At 42.9% G+C, this 17,772-nt stretch overlaps 1 protein-coding gene across 8 annotated transcripts in view; it reads left to right on the forward strand.

The window, feature by feature from the left end:
- Positions 1-8,408: 8,408 nt before the first annotated feature.
- Positions 8,409-17,772, forward strand: part of KLHL5 (kelch like family member 5) — a 90,302-nt gene continuing 80,938 nt past the window's right edge. For 5 of the 8 annotated variants that reach the window (XR_008506611.2, XR_008506612.2, XM_045881309.3 and 2 more), the window contains exon 1: positions 8,664-8,792. The gene's annotated coding sequence lies outside the window, so the exon portion shown is untranslated. Of the gene's footprint in view, positions 8,793-17,772 lie in introns of all 8 variants that reach the window. The other 3 variants (XM_064584379.1, XM_045881311.3, XM_064584376.1) reach the window with 3 other exon arrangements.

Below are 17,772 nucleotides of genomic sequence, written 5' to 3' on the forward strand. Positions count from 1 at the left end.
TGTTTTTTTGTCTAAAAGATACAAAAGCTACCGGCTCTGGTTCCTTCATTGAGCCTCATATTTCTATGAGCCCTGGTATGTATGAAACTCAATTTGTTTGTCTCCTGTTAATCTATCTTCTGTCAATTTAATTATTAGGCCAGCCAAAGCATCCAAAAGGGAAGAAAGGTGACGTTTTCCTCCCCTCCACTCCACACGGTCTTTTTGCTGTTTTAGAAACGAAGATTACTGAGAAAGGGCCTGGGAGCCAGGGCCAGAGCTGGAAATTCGCACAGAGCCTCGGAAGAGACCCCAGTCCTGTCCCTGCTTGCTTTTGGTGGCTGTGGTGGGGCTGTTGCAAAGAATCCTTGGGCATGAGGGCACGCAGGAGGTCACCCCTTCAGTCGCCAGGGCGTCCAGGCCCCCCCTGGGAAGTAGAGCCTGCCCCTCAGAGAAGCAGAGAAGGTGCTCAGCGTTGCTCAGACTACAGACTGCAGATCACTGCGCTGCCTTCTCCTTGTTCCCCTCCCCTCTGGGGAGTATCTGGTTTGATCTGCCACCACTGTGTTTAGAACTCCGGAGATAGGGCCGAGTTTACCTGGGGCCTCCACACGCAGGCCTCCTCAGAGGTGTCTGGCCTTCTCGCGCCTGGCCCATACATAGCTGCTTTGCCTACACGGTCCCCGTGGCCAATCACCTGTGGCAGGGAAAACAGAGTCTGTGTTCACTAACAAAACCCACTGCACCGAGATATCGGCCTATGCAGGACAGAACCTGGTGGGGCCACTCTCCTTAGAAGGAATATGAGGCAGGCTTGTCTGCCTAGCCAGTACACTCAGAGAGGGGAAGGAAGCAGGAAGGGAAAACCAGGGGCACCTGGGTGGCTCAGTTTGACATTGAAATGCACTCTCTTGTTAATTACATGTATAAAGGGACAGAAAAGGGCGCCTGGGTGGCTCAGTTGGTTAAGCCACTGCCTTTGGCTCAGGTCATGATCCCAGGGTCCTGGGATCGAGTCCCGCATCGGGCTCCCTGCTCGGCAGGGAGCCTGCTTCTCCCTCTGACCCTCCCCCCTCTCATGTGCTCTCTCTCTCTCATTCTCTCTGTCTCAAATAAATAAATAAAATCTTTTTATTTTTATTTTATTTATTTATTTTTTTTTAAGATTTTATTTATTTATTTGAGAGAGAGAGAGCACACAAGAGGGGGGAGGGTCAGAGGGAGAAGCAGACTCCCTGCTGAGCAGGGAGCCCGATGCGGGACTCGATCCCAGGACTCTAGGATCATGACCTGAGCCGAAGGCAGTTGCTTAACCAACTGAGCCACCCAGGCGCCCATAAATAAATAAAATCTTTAAAAAATAAAAATAAAAAAATAAAGGGACAGAAAAGCACAAATCAAAACATTCTTCATGATGCTAGAATATAACAATCTGATTCTCCAGGAAATAGAGTAAAATCAATTGTTCAGAGTCTGAAAGTATCAGGTCCAATAGGTCCAGTCGGAGGGAAAAAGAACTGACTGTAACAAGAGGGCATTTCAATGTCAAATTATGAATGCATGTCATTCTCTTCCCCTCCAACCACCCAGAAAATCAAGAAATAGTATTACTTAGATTCAGAAGAGCCCTCTTGTTGCAGCCAGTTCTTTTTATCTCAGGCTGCACCGATGAGACCTAATAATAATAGAGCAATTACTAGGACTCTATTTTGTAAAGAGTCAAGGTTGTTTTATTCTGACATCATGAAGAACATTTTGATTGTGCTCTTCTGTCTCTTTTTTTATGGGGACTCTTCATGTAATACTATTTCTTGATTTTCTTAGGAGAGGAAAATGAAATGCTTATTTTCTCCCGTCTTTGTATTGCTTAGACCATTGACTCCTAGTGTCTTCGAATGTGTATAGTGAGAACCACCTTCTTTTCACCCACTATTTTCCGGTCTCAGGTCAGCTGCTTGTTACTCAGCCAGAATCTTTCCCCAAGAATTCTGTGCTAAGTATAGTCACTGAATATAGAATATAAGTGTGAACACAGAGGCATGTGTGCTTTTAAAAAGATGAACAAAATGGAGGAGGAAGGGGGAGCATAATGATTGATAAGGACTTTTCAGTTTACTTATCTGTCTGATTCATCTTGGTTCGTTCTCTCCCCCATAACAAGCAACACAGCATCTCCTACCCTGTGGGCCTCTTCATCACAGCTGGTGAGTGTTGCTGAATAAATGTTCCATAAGTAAGCCCTCAGCACAGTGACAAACCTTGTCTAGTGGTTATGAACTTGTGCTCTGAGAACATTACAATGGAAGCCAGATTGAGTGCTTCCTGTCTGTTGGTGAATCAGGAAGTCGTATATCAAATATGAAGATACACCCTGGAACATTTTTTTTTAACTCCTAAGAAAGCGACATCAATTTGTAGTCTTGCAAGTGTTATTTTTTAAAAGTAAAAGCAGTAAAACTGTTATTTTCTAAAAGTATATTGAAACGCTGAAAGAATTTTTTAATGTATAAAAATAAATATAAGTACTTTGTGTTCATTCCCTTGCCTTTGAAGTTTATGGAATCCTAAATTAAGGACCTTCTAAAGTTTCATGAAACTGGTAGTCTAATGCAGTAAATTAGAGGAAAGGTCCTGCTTGTACATGTTATGGTGCTCAGAGGAAAAAATGGCCATCTCTAATAAATTGTTATTTTTCAAGCCTTCATAGGCAAGGGACGTTTTTCTTTCTTTCTTTCTATCTTTCTATCTTTCTATCTTTCTATCTTTCTTTCTTTCTTTCTTTCTTTCTTTCTTTCTTTCTTTCTTTCTTCTTTCTTTCTTTCTTTCTTTCTTTCTTTCTTTCATTCAACAAATCTTTATGAGTACCTGCAGTCATAGACCATTCACTAGTCAGGGAGACAAACAAGTGAGCCAGTATTCACAGCCCATCAGGTAACTGCTACAGTAGAGGGGTACACAGGGTTTTGAAGAAGAGCAAAATATATCACCCAAAAATATGCCCCTTTGACATAAGGATTAATTTAGGCTGATTATTTTTTTAAGATTTTTATTTATTATTTGAAGAGAGACAGAGATAGCGAGAAAGGGGAGGAGAGGGAGAAGCAGGCTCCCCGAGGAGCAGGGAACCTGATGACAAGGGGCTCAATCGCAGGACCCTGGGATCATGACCTGAGCCGAAGACAGACACTTAACCGACTGAGCCACCCAGGCACCCCTAGGCTGATTATTTTTAAGAAACAACAGACACACTGAAAACCAAGTAGAAGATACCATTTTGTAAGAGGCATTTACATACTATTTTTTAAAAATATTTTTTCTTTCTTTCTTTCTTTCTTTCTTTCTTTCTTTCTTTTTCTTTCTTCCTTCCTTCCTTCCTTCCTTCCTTCCTTCCTTCCTTCCTTCCTTCCTTCCTTCTTTCTTTCTTTCTTTCTTTCTTTCTTTCTTTCTTTCTTTCTTTCTTTCTTTCTTTCTTTCTTTCTCTCTTTCTTCCTTATTTTAAAGAGAGAGAGAGCACACAGAGGAGAGAACAGAGAAGGAGGGAGAAAGTCTTAAGCAGACTCTGTGCTCAGTGGTGGAGCCCGATACAGGGCTCCATCTCAGGAGCCTGAGATCAGGGCCCTGAGATTAGGACCTGAGCCGAAACCAAGAGTCGGATACTTAATCTCCATTTTTGAGGGTGTTTCCTCTGTACCTGGAAGAGGAGGATGGCCAAATCTGTAGAGACCCTTATATCTGGATAAGTCAACTGACTTAGACCTGCAAAACAACCATACCTTTGTTGACTGTGCTTTGCCTGGTAATCTCCCATAACTGCCCCCCCCCCCCCCCATGCGGCCCTAACATCTCTTGTCTTCAGCTGGAGATGGAATTTAAGGTAGTGGCTTGGGCTATGTGGGGGAGTTACTCAGTTTTCCTGAGTATTTCCCATGTATACAGGAGGTATACATATGATTAATCTTTTATTACAGGGAGTGTCTCAGCCAAGAACCTTAGAAGGGTAGAGGGAAAATTATTTTTCCTCCCCTGCAGTCTTATGTGAATACAGAGGAGGAACACACTCAGCCTGGAGAGATCAGGATAAAGACTGCCAGAGGAGGTGATCCTTAAGTTGAGTCTTGAAGGACCTAAACAAGCAGGGATTGGAAAGGCAGGGCAGTCCAGATGGAGGAAACATATTTAAAGATATAATTGTGGGAGAAATAACAAACACTGGACACTGCAATGGGCACAGGCCTGAGGAGATAGAGAAGAGTTAGATTAGGAAGGATCTTATAACCATGCTAAGATGTTTGACTTTTACCTTGAAGACGATGAAGAGTCACTGAAGTGCGTTAAGCGGGGTCCTGGCAAATGAACAGAATCGGGTTTGTGATTTGTACAAAGGTTGAGGGGACTGACGGGAAGTGTTTAAAGTTGTTTTACAAAAACTTTTTTTTTCCGTCGGACAATGTGGCCTGATTGATTGTAGGAGGGCTACTTACGTATGGGTGGATGGAAATGTGCATGAGAGAATGCACATTCCTTCCCCTTTTCCCCGGCACCAGGGCTGTTCCGGGGAATGATGGGCGTGGCCTGACAGTGGGCTGGCAGGACCCTTCCCACCTGAGGAAGGAGCTCATATACAGTGGCAGCCCCCAAGTCTTGTGATTGGACTGGGACCATGCTGTATCCCTGTGAACCACAGGTAGGAATTGAACAGTACAAGTGAGGCTTTTAGCCTTGGCTGTGATTGGGACAGGCTTGATGGCTCCCACGGGAAAGACAGAAAAGGGACCTAACATGTGGAGAAAGAAAGGGAGCCAAGATGGGAGGAAACTACGGAGAATGCCTGCAAATATTTGTTCCTAGAAGAATGGCAACTGCAAAAGAGCCACTTAACAAATGAATGGAATTATGTATGTTCTTACATTTTCCATAACAATTTCATTTTCCTTCTCCTTTAGATTCTAGTAAAGCTCATGGTGAAAATTCTAGACTGGCTTGGCCCCGGTAAAGGAAGTCCAGGAAGCTTTTTTTTTTTTTTCCTTTTTCTGTCTTTCTCTCCCCATCCCCCACTTTTTTGTATAATCTACGTTAAAAGGGAAATGAATTACCCTGGGGAACCAAGAGAAACCAGAGTGAAAATCTGAGGTGACCTTCAAGGGGACAAAGTTTGAGTTGGGTTTACTTGGCCACCTGCCTCTGTCAACATGGAAGTTCTTCTTCCAGGGGTATGATCTGCTCCTGACTATTAAAGCTCCATATTTTAATAGGAGGCTGTTTCATGCCAAAACATGGACAGCAGCTGTACTTTTAAAAGAAATCCTAAATCCTCTAAAAGACATCCCATCCCTGGGATCCAGATTTTGTACATAGACACTATATTTAATGATATTTAAGCCTCTAATCCCCCTTCCACACTCACACAAACTGGTAATCAGGGCAGAAGTCACACTATTTCTTTGTTAAAGGTGTCTACACAACACGATTAAGTTCTGTTTGCTATCTTTCAGAACCGCACTTTAACCAGATTAAAACATTGTTAACTTCACCAACATGATTGTCAATTAAAATTATTAGAGTACTGACAAAGGAGCATTAATACCATCTATCAAATTATCAGTAATCAAATTTAGGTTCAATTATTCCACTTCTGATCACTGCTATATTGTTTCATCTCAGGGAAAAATATTAAGCCTTTGACAGGTTTTACTGATCCATCATTACCCTCTGATTCCATGGATCCATTTATGGGCCAACTTGTAAAATCTCAACCTGAATTCTTAGCTGTGAATGCTTTTTCAAATTCTGTTCCTTGGTATATTGCCAGAATAGGAGATTAAAAAACAGCTATTTCAAATACTAATTTTAAGTAGGGTGAAATGGCTTTATTTTCGACCTTTTTAATACATCTCTGTCCTATGACTCAGTTATAAGGTGAATTTCATGAAAACCCTTTGGCCATTACAAAAAGGAATGCACACTATCTTTCCTATGTGAAGCCATTCATTCATTCATTCATAAATACTTGTTGCATATCTACTATGTGACAGACTTGATAAGTAATAGACACTAGAGATGTACCATTCAACCAGACAAGATTCTGTTCTTTTTTCCTTTTTTTTTTCTTTTTAAAGATTTTAGTTATTTATTTGACAGAGAGAGAGAGGGAACCCCAGCAGGGGGAGTGGGAGAGGGAGAAGCAGGCTTCCCGCTGAGCAGGGAGCCCAGTGTGGGGCTCCATCCCAGGACCCCCGGATCATGACCCGAGCCGAAGGCAGACCCCCAGCGACTGAGCCACCCAGGCACCCCAAGATTCTGTTCTTATGGAGTTCACATTCTAGTGGGAATAGAGACAGATATATATGTCAGGTGGTGCTATGTGCTGAGAAATGAGTAGCTAGAGAGTGGGGGGGAGGCATGGTTTGCAGGTTGACATAGGATAGTCAGGAAAGGTGACATGAAGGAAAAGGGAGGCAGCATGTGGTTAGCTGAAAGCCCTCCAGACAGAGGGACAAGCAAAGGCTTCACTGGTAAGTGCTTGGTATGTTGGCAGGAGTCCAGTGTGGGGAACAGCCTGAGAAGAAGCGAGGTGGGTGCTGAGGCCAGCAGCAGGGTGCCAGATCATGAGGAATGTCTTCTTTAATTTGTGTTTATTGGGGTGGTAGAGCAAATAAGCTGAAAATACAGATGCGTAAATCAAAGAGAACAGATTTTGAGACAGACAAACAATATATTTCACATGAAAAAAAAGGAAAGGGTTTATAGGAATTCCTATCTTAAATTAGGATTCATTTTTTTTACTGCAACTGTAATCTGATTTGATTGCAATGTTTTTCTAATCTTTCTCACCATAAACCCAAAAGAGAAAGGCTGAATTAAAATTCCAAAACAACAAATGAGAGGGGGGACAAAATAACTATGAGAAGAATGTCATTTGCTGGTACTGTGCACAAATGTTAACACTGAAAAAAATCAAGTAAGGGCTGAAAAATAGTACCAAATCCCAAAAATTCAGGCCAAGGGCTTACGCAACTGTCTTCTGTACTTAAAAACAATGCCACCGAAGTAATTTTTGTTTGTGCGTGTAGGTGTGGTTGCAAAGGGGATGGGGTTGGGTGGGGTGGAAGTCACAACCACATGGCTCTGATAAAAAAATATATCCTGTGCTTTGTGATTGCTAGATTCTGTGATGTATCTTTCCTGATTTTAATAGTTGTAAGTAGGCCCATCCGCTTCCCTTTGAGCTAGCAGTCCATGTCAATGCTTCATTGTTGTATATTATGTTGCTTTTTCTTAACCACTTCCTCAAGTGGGAGGGTACAAAATAGATCCCTAAAGAGATCTCCCAGCCATCGCAGGCAGCTACGGTAATTGGCCTAAATTGTTCTGTTAATGATTTGATCCATCAGTTTTCTGGACCACTTGCTAGCACTGGGTTTTTATGGTGGAGACATACTGAAGATCTCCTAAGCAAATGTCATCTTGTGGGGGAGAATGACCACATTTCATCCTCAAGGACATCACACGGCTAGCTCAAAGTAGCAAACATGGAATCTGCAAATAATGAACATATGAGTTACTTTGAGAACCAAAAGCAGGTGAACATTTTCTTTACGTATCACTGAGACAAACTAAGGAAACTCCTTCCCTCCTTTTTCCACCATGAGCTCCATGGGGGGAAGCTGGGCAGAGACCTTAGCTGTTTCGCCCAAGACTGATTATGAGCTAACATATGTAAAGCCCTTAAAATCTGTGTTTGGCATATAGGCTCTGAATAAATTAGTTCTCGTTATTCTCAGCACCTAGCATACAGTTGTTGCTTAATGTACGTTGGCTATAGGAATGAATAAAGAACCTACTTCTGTTACGTTCCTATTATCCCGCCATTGGAAAACAAGGATTATGGTCACACAGCTGAGGATCACAATTGCTGTGGCACAAACCCACTACCTGGTACACATTAATGATCAGACTGTCGAAGGGGAAGGGTTGTAGGGGATGGAGAAGAGAGGCAACTCTTGCTGAGTTCCCTCAAAGCCCTAGGACACTACAGTCCAGTTCTCTAAGGAATCAAATCCACAGGCCCGCTCTCTTCCTGCCCTGAAGAGGGGCCTCTTCCTAAACTTCCAGCCCCAGGAATTCCCCTCATCCCAGCTTCAGGGGGCGGGAACAACCGGAATTTTTGTCAGGTCCGCCGCGCCCCGCCCCTGCCCCACAGCCCCGCCCAGCCTGGCGTCCACCACCCCCCTCTCCCAAGGAGCTCCCCTCCCCCAGGAGCTCCCCCAGCTGCAGCCCGCGCCTCGCCGTTCCCTCCCCTCCCCTTCCCTCCCTTCCCCTCCCCTCCCCTCCCTCTCCTTCCATCTCCGCCGACCTACTCCCTCCCGGGCCCAGGCCGTCCGCGCGCGCCGCGCTGTGGGGGGGAGAGAAAGCGGCAACCCGGCGGCTGCTGCGCGGCGGCGGCGGTCTCCCGGGGCACGCGGCCCCGCGCGGAGGGGGCGGGGCCTGGCGGGAGGGGGCGGGGCGGGCAGCCGCTCGGGCCGCACCGGGACTGACGGGCAAGCCGGCCCGCCCCCCGCCAGCTCGCCCGCCCCCTCCAGGGCTGCCCGACGAGTTCGTACCCCCTCGGCCTGGTGCATCCTGACGGAGGGGGAGTGGCCGGCTCCGGGCCGGCCGGCGTCCAGGGTGAGGCTGCCGGGGAGGGGTTGGGGGCGCCCGTGGGGCCGAGCATCCCTATCCCCGGCCCGCTGGCCCCTGCCCCCCGCCTGCCCCCCGCCTCACGCCTGGCCGCCCCGCCCCGCCTTGACCCCCGGCGGCCTCCGGAGCCCGACGCGGTAAGTGCGCCTTCCTGCTCGGCGTCGGGGAGGGGGCCGCGGCGGGCCGGCCGCGCGACGAGGCCCGCTCCCCGCCCCCACGCGACCCTCCCGCGGGGCCTCGGCGGCCGGGGTCCCGCGGGGCCCTCCGGGGCACCTCCGAGCCGAGGGGTGGGTCGGGCGGGGACCTGCCCCAGCCGCGGCCGGGGCTCGAACCCCGGTCCGGCCTCCCGGCCGCGCGCTCCGACTTGGGCAAAGTTGGGCACGCGGTGTGCGGCCGGCCGGCTGAGGCGTGGACTGCGTGGCTTCCTCCCCGCACTCTTTCACTAATAAAACCAACTGGAAACTATTTCGGATTTTTTTTTCCATTGTTGTCCTCAGGCTATCGCAATCTCAGTTTTTCTGTTAAGTAATTGCCTCATCCCGAAGAGTGGAGAATCAGAAAGGGACTTTATATCACTAAAAACTGGCGTGCCTGCCTGTAACTCCTGTGGGCATTTCAGTGCATACTCAGGGATCCAAAGCTGATGAAAAAAGTTTGTGATAGCAGAGTAAAGCATTACTGCCATCTTTACTATCCCATTTGATTTTTACAAATATTTTGGAATAGTTGATACTTTCACAAAATTCAAAAGGTACAAAAGGGATATACAAAGTTTCTCCCCGCCCAGCCGACCAATATTACCAGTTTCTTTTTTTTTTTTTTCAATATTACCAGTTTCTAATTGATCCTTTCAGAGAGAGTGCATATGCAAATGCCCTCGCTTCATTCTTTAAAAAGTGAAACTGGTGTATATTAAGTGCCTGGCAGTTACTGGTACCCAATAAATGGTAATTCTTCTATTGAGAACACAGTTTAATAAGTCGTTTTGGTTATCAGACCGCTAAAAGAACAATAATGACTTTTTTTCTGGTTTTAAGCATTTGCGGATTTGACTGTATTGTGAATGTGTATGTTCTGTTGGTGTCATAACTATGAATACTTTTACACTAAGGTGAATACAGGGATATTTTTGGGTAATGGGGCAGGTAGGGAAAAATCAGTATGAAACTAGTAAGAAGATGGGACTTAATGTATATAACATAGAGTTCCAAGAATGATTTGAAGCCAGTTTGTGTCCATATAGTACAAAGGATAAAACAAAACTAAATGAGAAAATTGAGGCAGAGCCGGAAAAAAGGAAACAAAGTCAAGGGAAAAGATAACAACAAGTGCATACATAGTATAAGATCCTGTACTAAAAGTGAGTCACAGTTTTGGCTCTGGGCTTCACAGCAGCCAGAAAAAAAGGAGGGGGGGCGATAAAGTAAGTTTCAGTGTGTTTCTACTTATAAGATAAAAATCAGTTCTGCCTAAGGAGGGTATTTTCTGGTTATGAAGCCTGAGAAGAGCAGTCTCTCATGGGCACTAATAAAAGGGGAGATTAGATTGAATGATGAAGTTGGCAACATCTTTTAAAAAATCCCTACAGGGGCGCCTGGATGGCTCAGTCAGTTAAGTGTCTGCCTTCACCTCAGGTCATGATCCCAGGGTCCTTGCTCAGCGGGAAGCCTGCTTCTCTCTCTCCTACTCCCCCTGCTTGTGCTCCCTCTCTTGAGCTCTCTCTGTATCAAATAAATAAATAAAATCTTTAAAAAAAATCCCTACAGAAAATAATGAATTTTAGACAGTGTTCTTCAACGTAGGGCAGTAATAAAACTCTAAAGATGTTTTCTAAAGGCTTAACTTGATCTATTCATAATATTTAGAATTACCTAGAAGAGTATTTCCCAAACTGTGTTCTAAGAAATGAGTAATCAATAGTTTATTTCTTGAAATAAGAGTCTGAACTCATAATTTTGAAATAGCTGGGTTAGACAAATTTCAGTAGTTTTTTACTCAATTTCTTGGCTGATGTGAAAGATGATTCTTTTAAAGGAGGTTATTTGGTGACCTTTTACAAATTTATTTGACCATTGAGAACCACTGAACCTATAGAAATGGATGGACAGGCAGTCCTTCACGAAGTTTGATAAAAAATTGGGAGAGCAAAGAGTTTGAGGTTAGCCAATTTGGTAAGAACCGAAGTGAAGAGAATCTAAAAGTCAGAATTTTAAATAGACTGTATGTCAAAGGAAAAGGCTACCTTTCCCCTAAATTCTTAATTCCTCATTGTTCTGCAAGTTGCCTGTTTGACCAAGAGATCTCTAGGATTTCTTCCTGTTCTGTGCTTCAGGGCACTCAGGGTCCTGAATTAGACCACGTTCAGGCAAGTAGAATTGCTTCAATAATGACTTTAATTATTCCTGAATGTAAATATGTGATTAACATAGGTTTTTTTTAAATCACAACATTATTGATACTATTAATTTAGTATCAAATCCTGGAATTCTGTAGCTGTAAGAGACCTTAGAAAGCATGGTACATCTGGGATTGTGCTACTAACATGTAAGGTTGTTCCCAGCAAATTTATGAACCTCCCTGAATCTTTTTCCTTGTTTGTAAAATTAGAATGATAACAGCACACAGTTCATTCAATGGATGTTGAGGGGCTAAGAGGTATTGTAGTAGCAAAACAGCTTTATGGGAACAAATAAAATAATGGATCAAGAATCCTTTACTGTCTAAATTTTTTTTCACTCCTGAGTTCAGATGGCAAGAGTTTGAAAGGCAAGGAATAGCACCTCATCCAAATGTATTTGGTCCCTGAGTTTCAGATAGCAGGTAGTGGGGAGTTGAGAGAATGAGGGATTGGTCCAAAAATGGATCTGACTCCATTTAGTTCCTGTGTTTGGATTTTGAGAGTCTGGATGATGAGGTACACTTCTATAAGAAAGTATTCTTATATAAATAATGCAGTGCTATACAAAATGTTACTATTCTGAAGACAAATTGAAGGCCAGAGCTGTTCGTTGTTTTTACTCCATATATGAGAGAAGTGCTTGTTGAATATGTCAGGTAGGGTAAATTATGCTGTTGTAACAAAAGACCCTCACATCTCAGTGGTTTAGAAAAAGGGTTGTATCTTAGTCACAGGACCATGTCCAAGTAGGGTCAACGGGAGAATTCTGTTCCAGGTAGTCGTTTGGAACACCAGTTTATCGGAGGCTCCATCTCAACACATGCTTCCACAATTGTTAGGGTGGGTGGGGGGGAAGGAGGTGATGAATTGTACCTTGGCTCTTAAAGGCTTCTACTTGGAAGTGACACGTGTAACTTCCGCTAACATTTTAATGGCCAAAGAAATCATATGGCTACACCCAACTTCAAGGAAGTTGAGAGATGCAATTCTGTCATGTGCCCAAAAGGAGAAGAACTGGAATAGTCTGCACTAAGCAGGCTTTATAGTCTCATGAATTAACAAAATATCTGAATAAATGAAATCCAAATTATGCTTTTAGTATTTAGAGCACAGAATGCAGCATTTTTGGGTGTATGTATGTATGTTTAATCATAGAATTATGCTAATGAGAATTGCAAAGAGTATTTTTTATTAATTGGAAATGAAATGCTTTTGAAGACTCCGTAATTAGACATACTATTTTGACCAAGTGGATTTCATTCTTTTCTAATTATATGTTCATTCAATAAACATTTATTCTTTTCATTCTATAAACATTTAAATGTGTTAAATGTGGTGTGTATAAGGCACTATGTTAGATCCTGTGAGAATAAAAAGATGAATGGGAAGTTTACAACCCCAAATAAAATAGTTGAGTTCTCCTCTTTAAAACAACATTAACAGAATCTTTCACTATGATAGAACCTGATCATGTATACACTTTGCTCCAACCACTGTTTTTGGGTTAGGGATTTTTTTGGTGACAAATTAAACTAGCTTAAGCAAAAAGAGTGTTGTTAGAAGAAGGATATAGCTTTATGTCACAGAGTCCAAGAGCAGGGAATACAGCTCAGTCTCAGAGGCAACTGACATCCATAACAGAAAATTAGGAGCCAGAGAGGTACCTGGGTGGCTCAGTCGGTTAAGCGTCTGCCTTCAGCTCAGATCATGATCCCAGGGTCCTGGGTCTCCCTTTCCCCTCTGCCTCCCCCTGTGCTGTCTCTCACTTTTTCTCTCTCTCAAATAAATAAATAAAATCTTAAAAAAAAAAAAAAAAGGAGCTGGAACTGCTTTCCTTCACATCTCTATGATATCTTGCTAGTGTCTCTCCGGGAGATACTTCATTCCTCTTTTTCTCTGTTGACTGATTCTCTATATTTTGCTTTTAAATGGGCGTTTTAACCTAAGAATTCACACACTTAAAGGAAACCTACTAGAGCCTTTAGCAAGTCCAGTGCCACATCTTGGTTAGTTCTTCAGTTAACCACAATCAGAGTTTGGAAATAATGGAGTTGCCCCTAAAGTATAACAAGGTAGGGTATCCGGCAACTTTGTAATAGAGAAGGAGGCAGTTCTAATAGTTTGGGATTAAAAAAAGCTGTGATGCCATTGAAAGTTCTACGACACAGTTAACATCAGCTTGCACATTCTATTGGGGCACGCTGGTTAGGGTAATGGGGTGAGAAGGTAGAGTTGGAGCACTTGTGGCAACACTGTCCCTTACCTGAACCACTGGTAAATGCCATCCCCTTTGTAATCCTTTCCTCCATCCCTCCTCCCTCCCCCAAGGTACAGATTACTGAATTGTCTAACTTTTACAAGTCACCTGCTTTTAATGCTGATGCGCAGGGCTCCCTGGCTTCCCCCCACGGCTGATGCGGAAAAGGGGGAGCATTCGATATACTGCCTTGCTCTGCTCTTTTCTACAATTGGTCTAGACACTCTGTCTAAACATTTTACACTTTAACGTGCTATTGCCACATCTCTCCTCCAACTTCAACCTATTTTTTTATTCTCAGTAAATTTCCATTCTTTTTCGGCAAGTGTGTACACTTAGCTTCTCTTAGGAAATTTCCTTGCATCCTTTACCTAGCCAATATCTCCTTTCTCTCTGGTTGCAAATACCCATAGCTTCATCTCAGCAGATGGCTGAAGGGATGGACTAAAGGGGGGTAGTATATGTTACCTGGAAGACGGGCTCCCCAGAAAAGGAGTAACAACAGAGAGAGGTGAGTAAAAGCTGTGTATGTGATTTGTCAAGGATATATATTAATCTAAAAGAGCAGACAGGGAGGAGTTTGGGTACAAATTATAGAACACCTGGAACGTCATTCTAAGGCGTTCTTTTACTCTTCTTGCTATGCAAATGGACGGGTCTTTCTAGGTTCAACTAAACCGAAAACTACGATAGGCTTGTTTACTTAGAAGGCTATCAGGCAGGAACCACAGCTTGCCAACAAGGCAGCATCAAATGTTCCTCATCAGTGGTTGTGATCCTCACAGCAGTCCATGTAAGCAGTTCCTGTAGCCATCTGGGAGTCCTTGCTCCAAGTGAAAGCTCTGCTGAAGGAGAGAAAGCTCACACAAGATGGATGCAGGAGCTGTCTTGGTTTAAAAAATCTCGTGTCTCACAAGAGACAATATGCCATACAACTCCATAGACTTAGCATCCAGGGACCCCATAAGGGATATGACAATTACGAGAGCCATCACACTCAGGGAAGTCAAAGCTATGGCTTCCTATGAGATATTTAGAGTTTATTTGTAGTTCCTCTGAGTCCAGCTGCGAATTTACTAATCATTTTTACTATAAGCAATGTTGCCTAGTAACATAGTTGGCATACCTACTTTTATCAGATCGCCAGGGAACAGGGCTAAGAGAGTTAACAAGGTTAAATGCAGAAGGGAAAGAGATTTAACTCCACTCACACTTGTATTATCTGTAGTGTCTTCCATAGCCCTTTTCATTTGGGAAGTATTCAATAATATTCATTTTGCTTCCTTTGATGTAGTGTGTTTTAACTCTTTATGAGAGGAAAGTGTGACATAGGAAGAAAGGTTGAGAGCAAAGTAAGGCTGGAAAGATAGCAAGAACGCCTAGATTATTAGAAACACTGGTTTCCATACTAAAGATCTTGGCTTTTATTGAGCTTGTAGGTGATTGAAAACAAAAAGTTTTAAGTAAAAGTAATATGGTCATGAATTGGACTTTGGGAGGTTACTTTGTCTATAATGTGGAGAGTGGATGAGAGGAGATTTAGACTGAGGCTGGTTGGTTCACTTTTACTTAATATTTGCCTCTGTTTGGGGAGATATTTCTCTGATAAGCAGAAAGAAGGAATACCCAATTCTCCTGCTCCACAGGAGTTTAGAATTGCTGGACAGATTTGGCATGGTGCTTTGGAGGGGCCTGACCAATTTGTCCTAAATTTGTCACGTTCCCCCTTCCACCCTGGGGATGGGGAGTTGGGGAGGACTTCTCTGACCTGCCTCCTAACAACACTGAATTAACACTAAGAAATAATTCTAGCCTCCACTGGTCTCCACTGATTGCTATTTGACTCACTGACATAACTCATTTTACTTTTTGCTGGAGTCGAATTATAGGATGAATTGGTGGCTTTTTTTTTTTTTTAAGGTCTAGGTAGGGAATTTCTTTATAATGGTTAACTTGTATTGATTAACTGTTTCTAATTGCAAGCAGCTGAGAAACAGTGGTTCACATTTTTCTCTGTTGTTTACATTGCCCTTTACTACCCTTAACTTACCCTGCTTTCGCTGTTCCAGCTAATACACAATTTATACAATCTGACTGGTTCTGCAGCAGAATCAACTTGATCTGTGATTGGCTGATTATGTGTATCGAGAACCCAGCTAATTTTGCTTGATTATATTCGTATCCAGAGAGTACTGACTGATTCCTTTATTCCCCTCCATCACCATAAAGCTACATAGAAGATAGAAATACTGGATTTGGTTCAGGTCAGTAAAAGACAAACTGATGGTTATCCAGATTATTACTTTTTATGGCACATAAGACGGTTGGGTGTCACAGCACATGCCAACCATAAAGGATCAAGCAGGACTTTGTGGTTTGCCATTATCTTTATGGTATTAACAGTCTTGATCCTTGCGCCACAGCAAATACATACCAAAAGTCACAAAATCTAAGAATGGGTGGCAAGGAAATCTATCTATCTATCTATCTTTCTTCCTTCCTTTTTTTTTTTTTTACTTGTCATCAAGTTAAAGGGCTTTTTAAAAAAAATGTTTTATTTATTTATTTGAGAGAGAGAGGTAGCAAGAGAAAGCACAAGCAGGGAGGAGAGGGAGAAGCAGGCTCCCTGCGACCAGGGAGCCCAATGCGGGGCTCAATCCCAGACCCTGGGATCATGACCCGAGCCAAAGGCAGACGCTTAATAGACTGAGCCACACAGGCACACCAAGTTAAAGGGCTTTTTTAGAAAGTAAATCTTTTATTATAATTATGCTGTGGTCTTCATAGTATCAACTGTGATAACTTTTATAGATGAGTTCAGGGATAAAAAGTCCATATATTAATTTAACTGATTTTTAAAATGTTGCTTGCTTTACTTCCAGATATTAGTACCACTAAGCAGTTGAGGGATGAAAACGTACTTTTGATATATATTAATGTGGCTCAGCACTTTGCCCTATAAGAATTAGTGACAGAAATTGGGAAGGAGTCAAGTGGGGAGAAATCTGGGAGGCTCTTGTACTTCAGGAGTAAAGGCCACTTTGGCATTTAATTGCAATTATGATGAACTTAGTATTTTGTTATTTTAGGAGTGATGTGTTCTTTAAGGACTGTCTTTTGTTTTTTGTTTTTCTCTTTTAGTGCCTTATTTGCTTTTATTTTGGTCAGATCTTATTGGTAAAGAATTTAAGTCTGCTTTGCTACTCCTTGCTATCTAATCTTGTACAAATCAACTGTACTCTGAATCTGCTTCCCAATTCGGACAATGGGGGTAAATGCATACTGTACCTTCTCACAAGGTAGTTACGAGTTCCAAATGACAATATTTTACAAGCAAGAAGCGATGTGTTACAGTTGAACATACATGGTCTTTAGAGTCAGTCCTGGCTTCACATTGAACCCTGCTACTCAGCAGGTACCTGTAACCTCACTTGACTTCAGTGTCCTCATATGTAAGGGGAGAGAGGAATGACCCCTGCTTGCCAGAGTGTGTGAGACAACTAAAGACCCATTCAATGTAGAGACTTCATGTATTATCATGCACATTTATGCACTTAGGAAATAGTAGCTGCTATTAGTATTCAAATCCTTATAATTTGCAGGTGCTATTTACTTAATCCCATTTAACTGAAAAGAAAACTGAAGACCTAAGAGGTGATTTGCCCAAATCATACAGCTAGCTGGTGAGTGGCTTAGTTATTGACTCAAGCCTTCTGCTATATCACTTAGGCTACCACTGATAAGTAATAATGTGGGAAAATAATAGCAGAAGCACCCTCAAATGGCTTCCTCTAAATTGATTCATAGTTTTAACCTAATGCATTCTTTTCTCTCTGTAAATTGTACTTACTGATCCCCAGGGCCAACTAAATACTCATGGCTAAATAGGATGCCCTATGGTGGGGCACAACTCTGTGCTTACCTAATGAGCTGGGTACTCACCAAAAGTTGTTTGTGTTTATTTACAAACCCGTTTTTAACAGGTATGCTTTTTCTAATAATTATGAAACATTTTAGGCATGTTAATTAATGAGTATAAAGAAAAGAAAAGTCATTCTTTGAAAATTAAGTTGATTGCTCTGGGACATCTCAATATAGAAGAGTTCTTAACAAATTTGCTCAAATTTGATGAAGGCTGGATAACTGTAAAAGACTGGGTGGGGGTGGGTTTAGGTGTGTGTGTGTGTGTGTGTGTGTGTGTGTGTGTGTGTGTGTGTTGGAGATCATCAAAGTCTAAAGCAGTGCCTGTTCATGGGCCAGCTAACTGGTTTTACACTATTAGTAGTTCTCAAGGAAGTGGGGCTGGATCCAGGACTATTAGTAGTTCTCAAGGAAGTGGGGCTGGATCCAGGACCCCGGGATCATGACCTGAGCCGAAGGCAGATGCTTAACCAACTGAGCCACCCAGGCACCCACCTTGAAGAGTTTTCTAACTGGCTTCCCTACTGATGGTCTCTTCCCT

This window comes from Mirounga angustirostris, unplaced genomic scaffold (genome assembly GCF_029215605.1).
Source record: "Mirounga angustirostris isolate CCGP_5_RB_7025 unplaced genomic scaffold, mMirAng1.0.hap1 SCAF_2, whole genome shotgun sequence".
Taxonomy (NCBI): Eukaryota; Metazoa; Chordata; class Mammalia; order Carnivora; family Phocidae; genus Mirounga; species Mirounga angustirostris.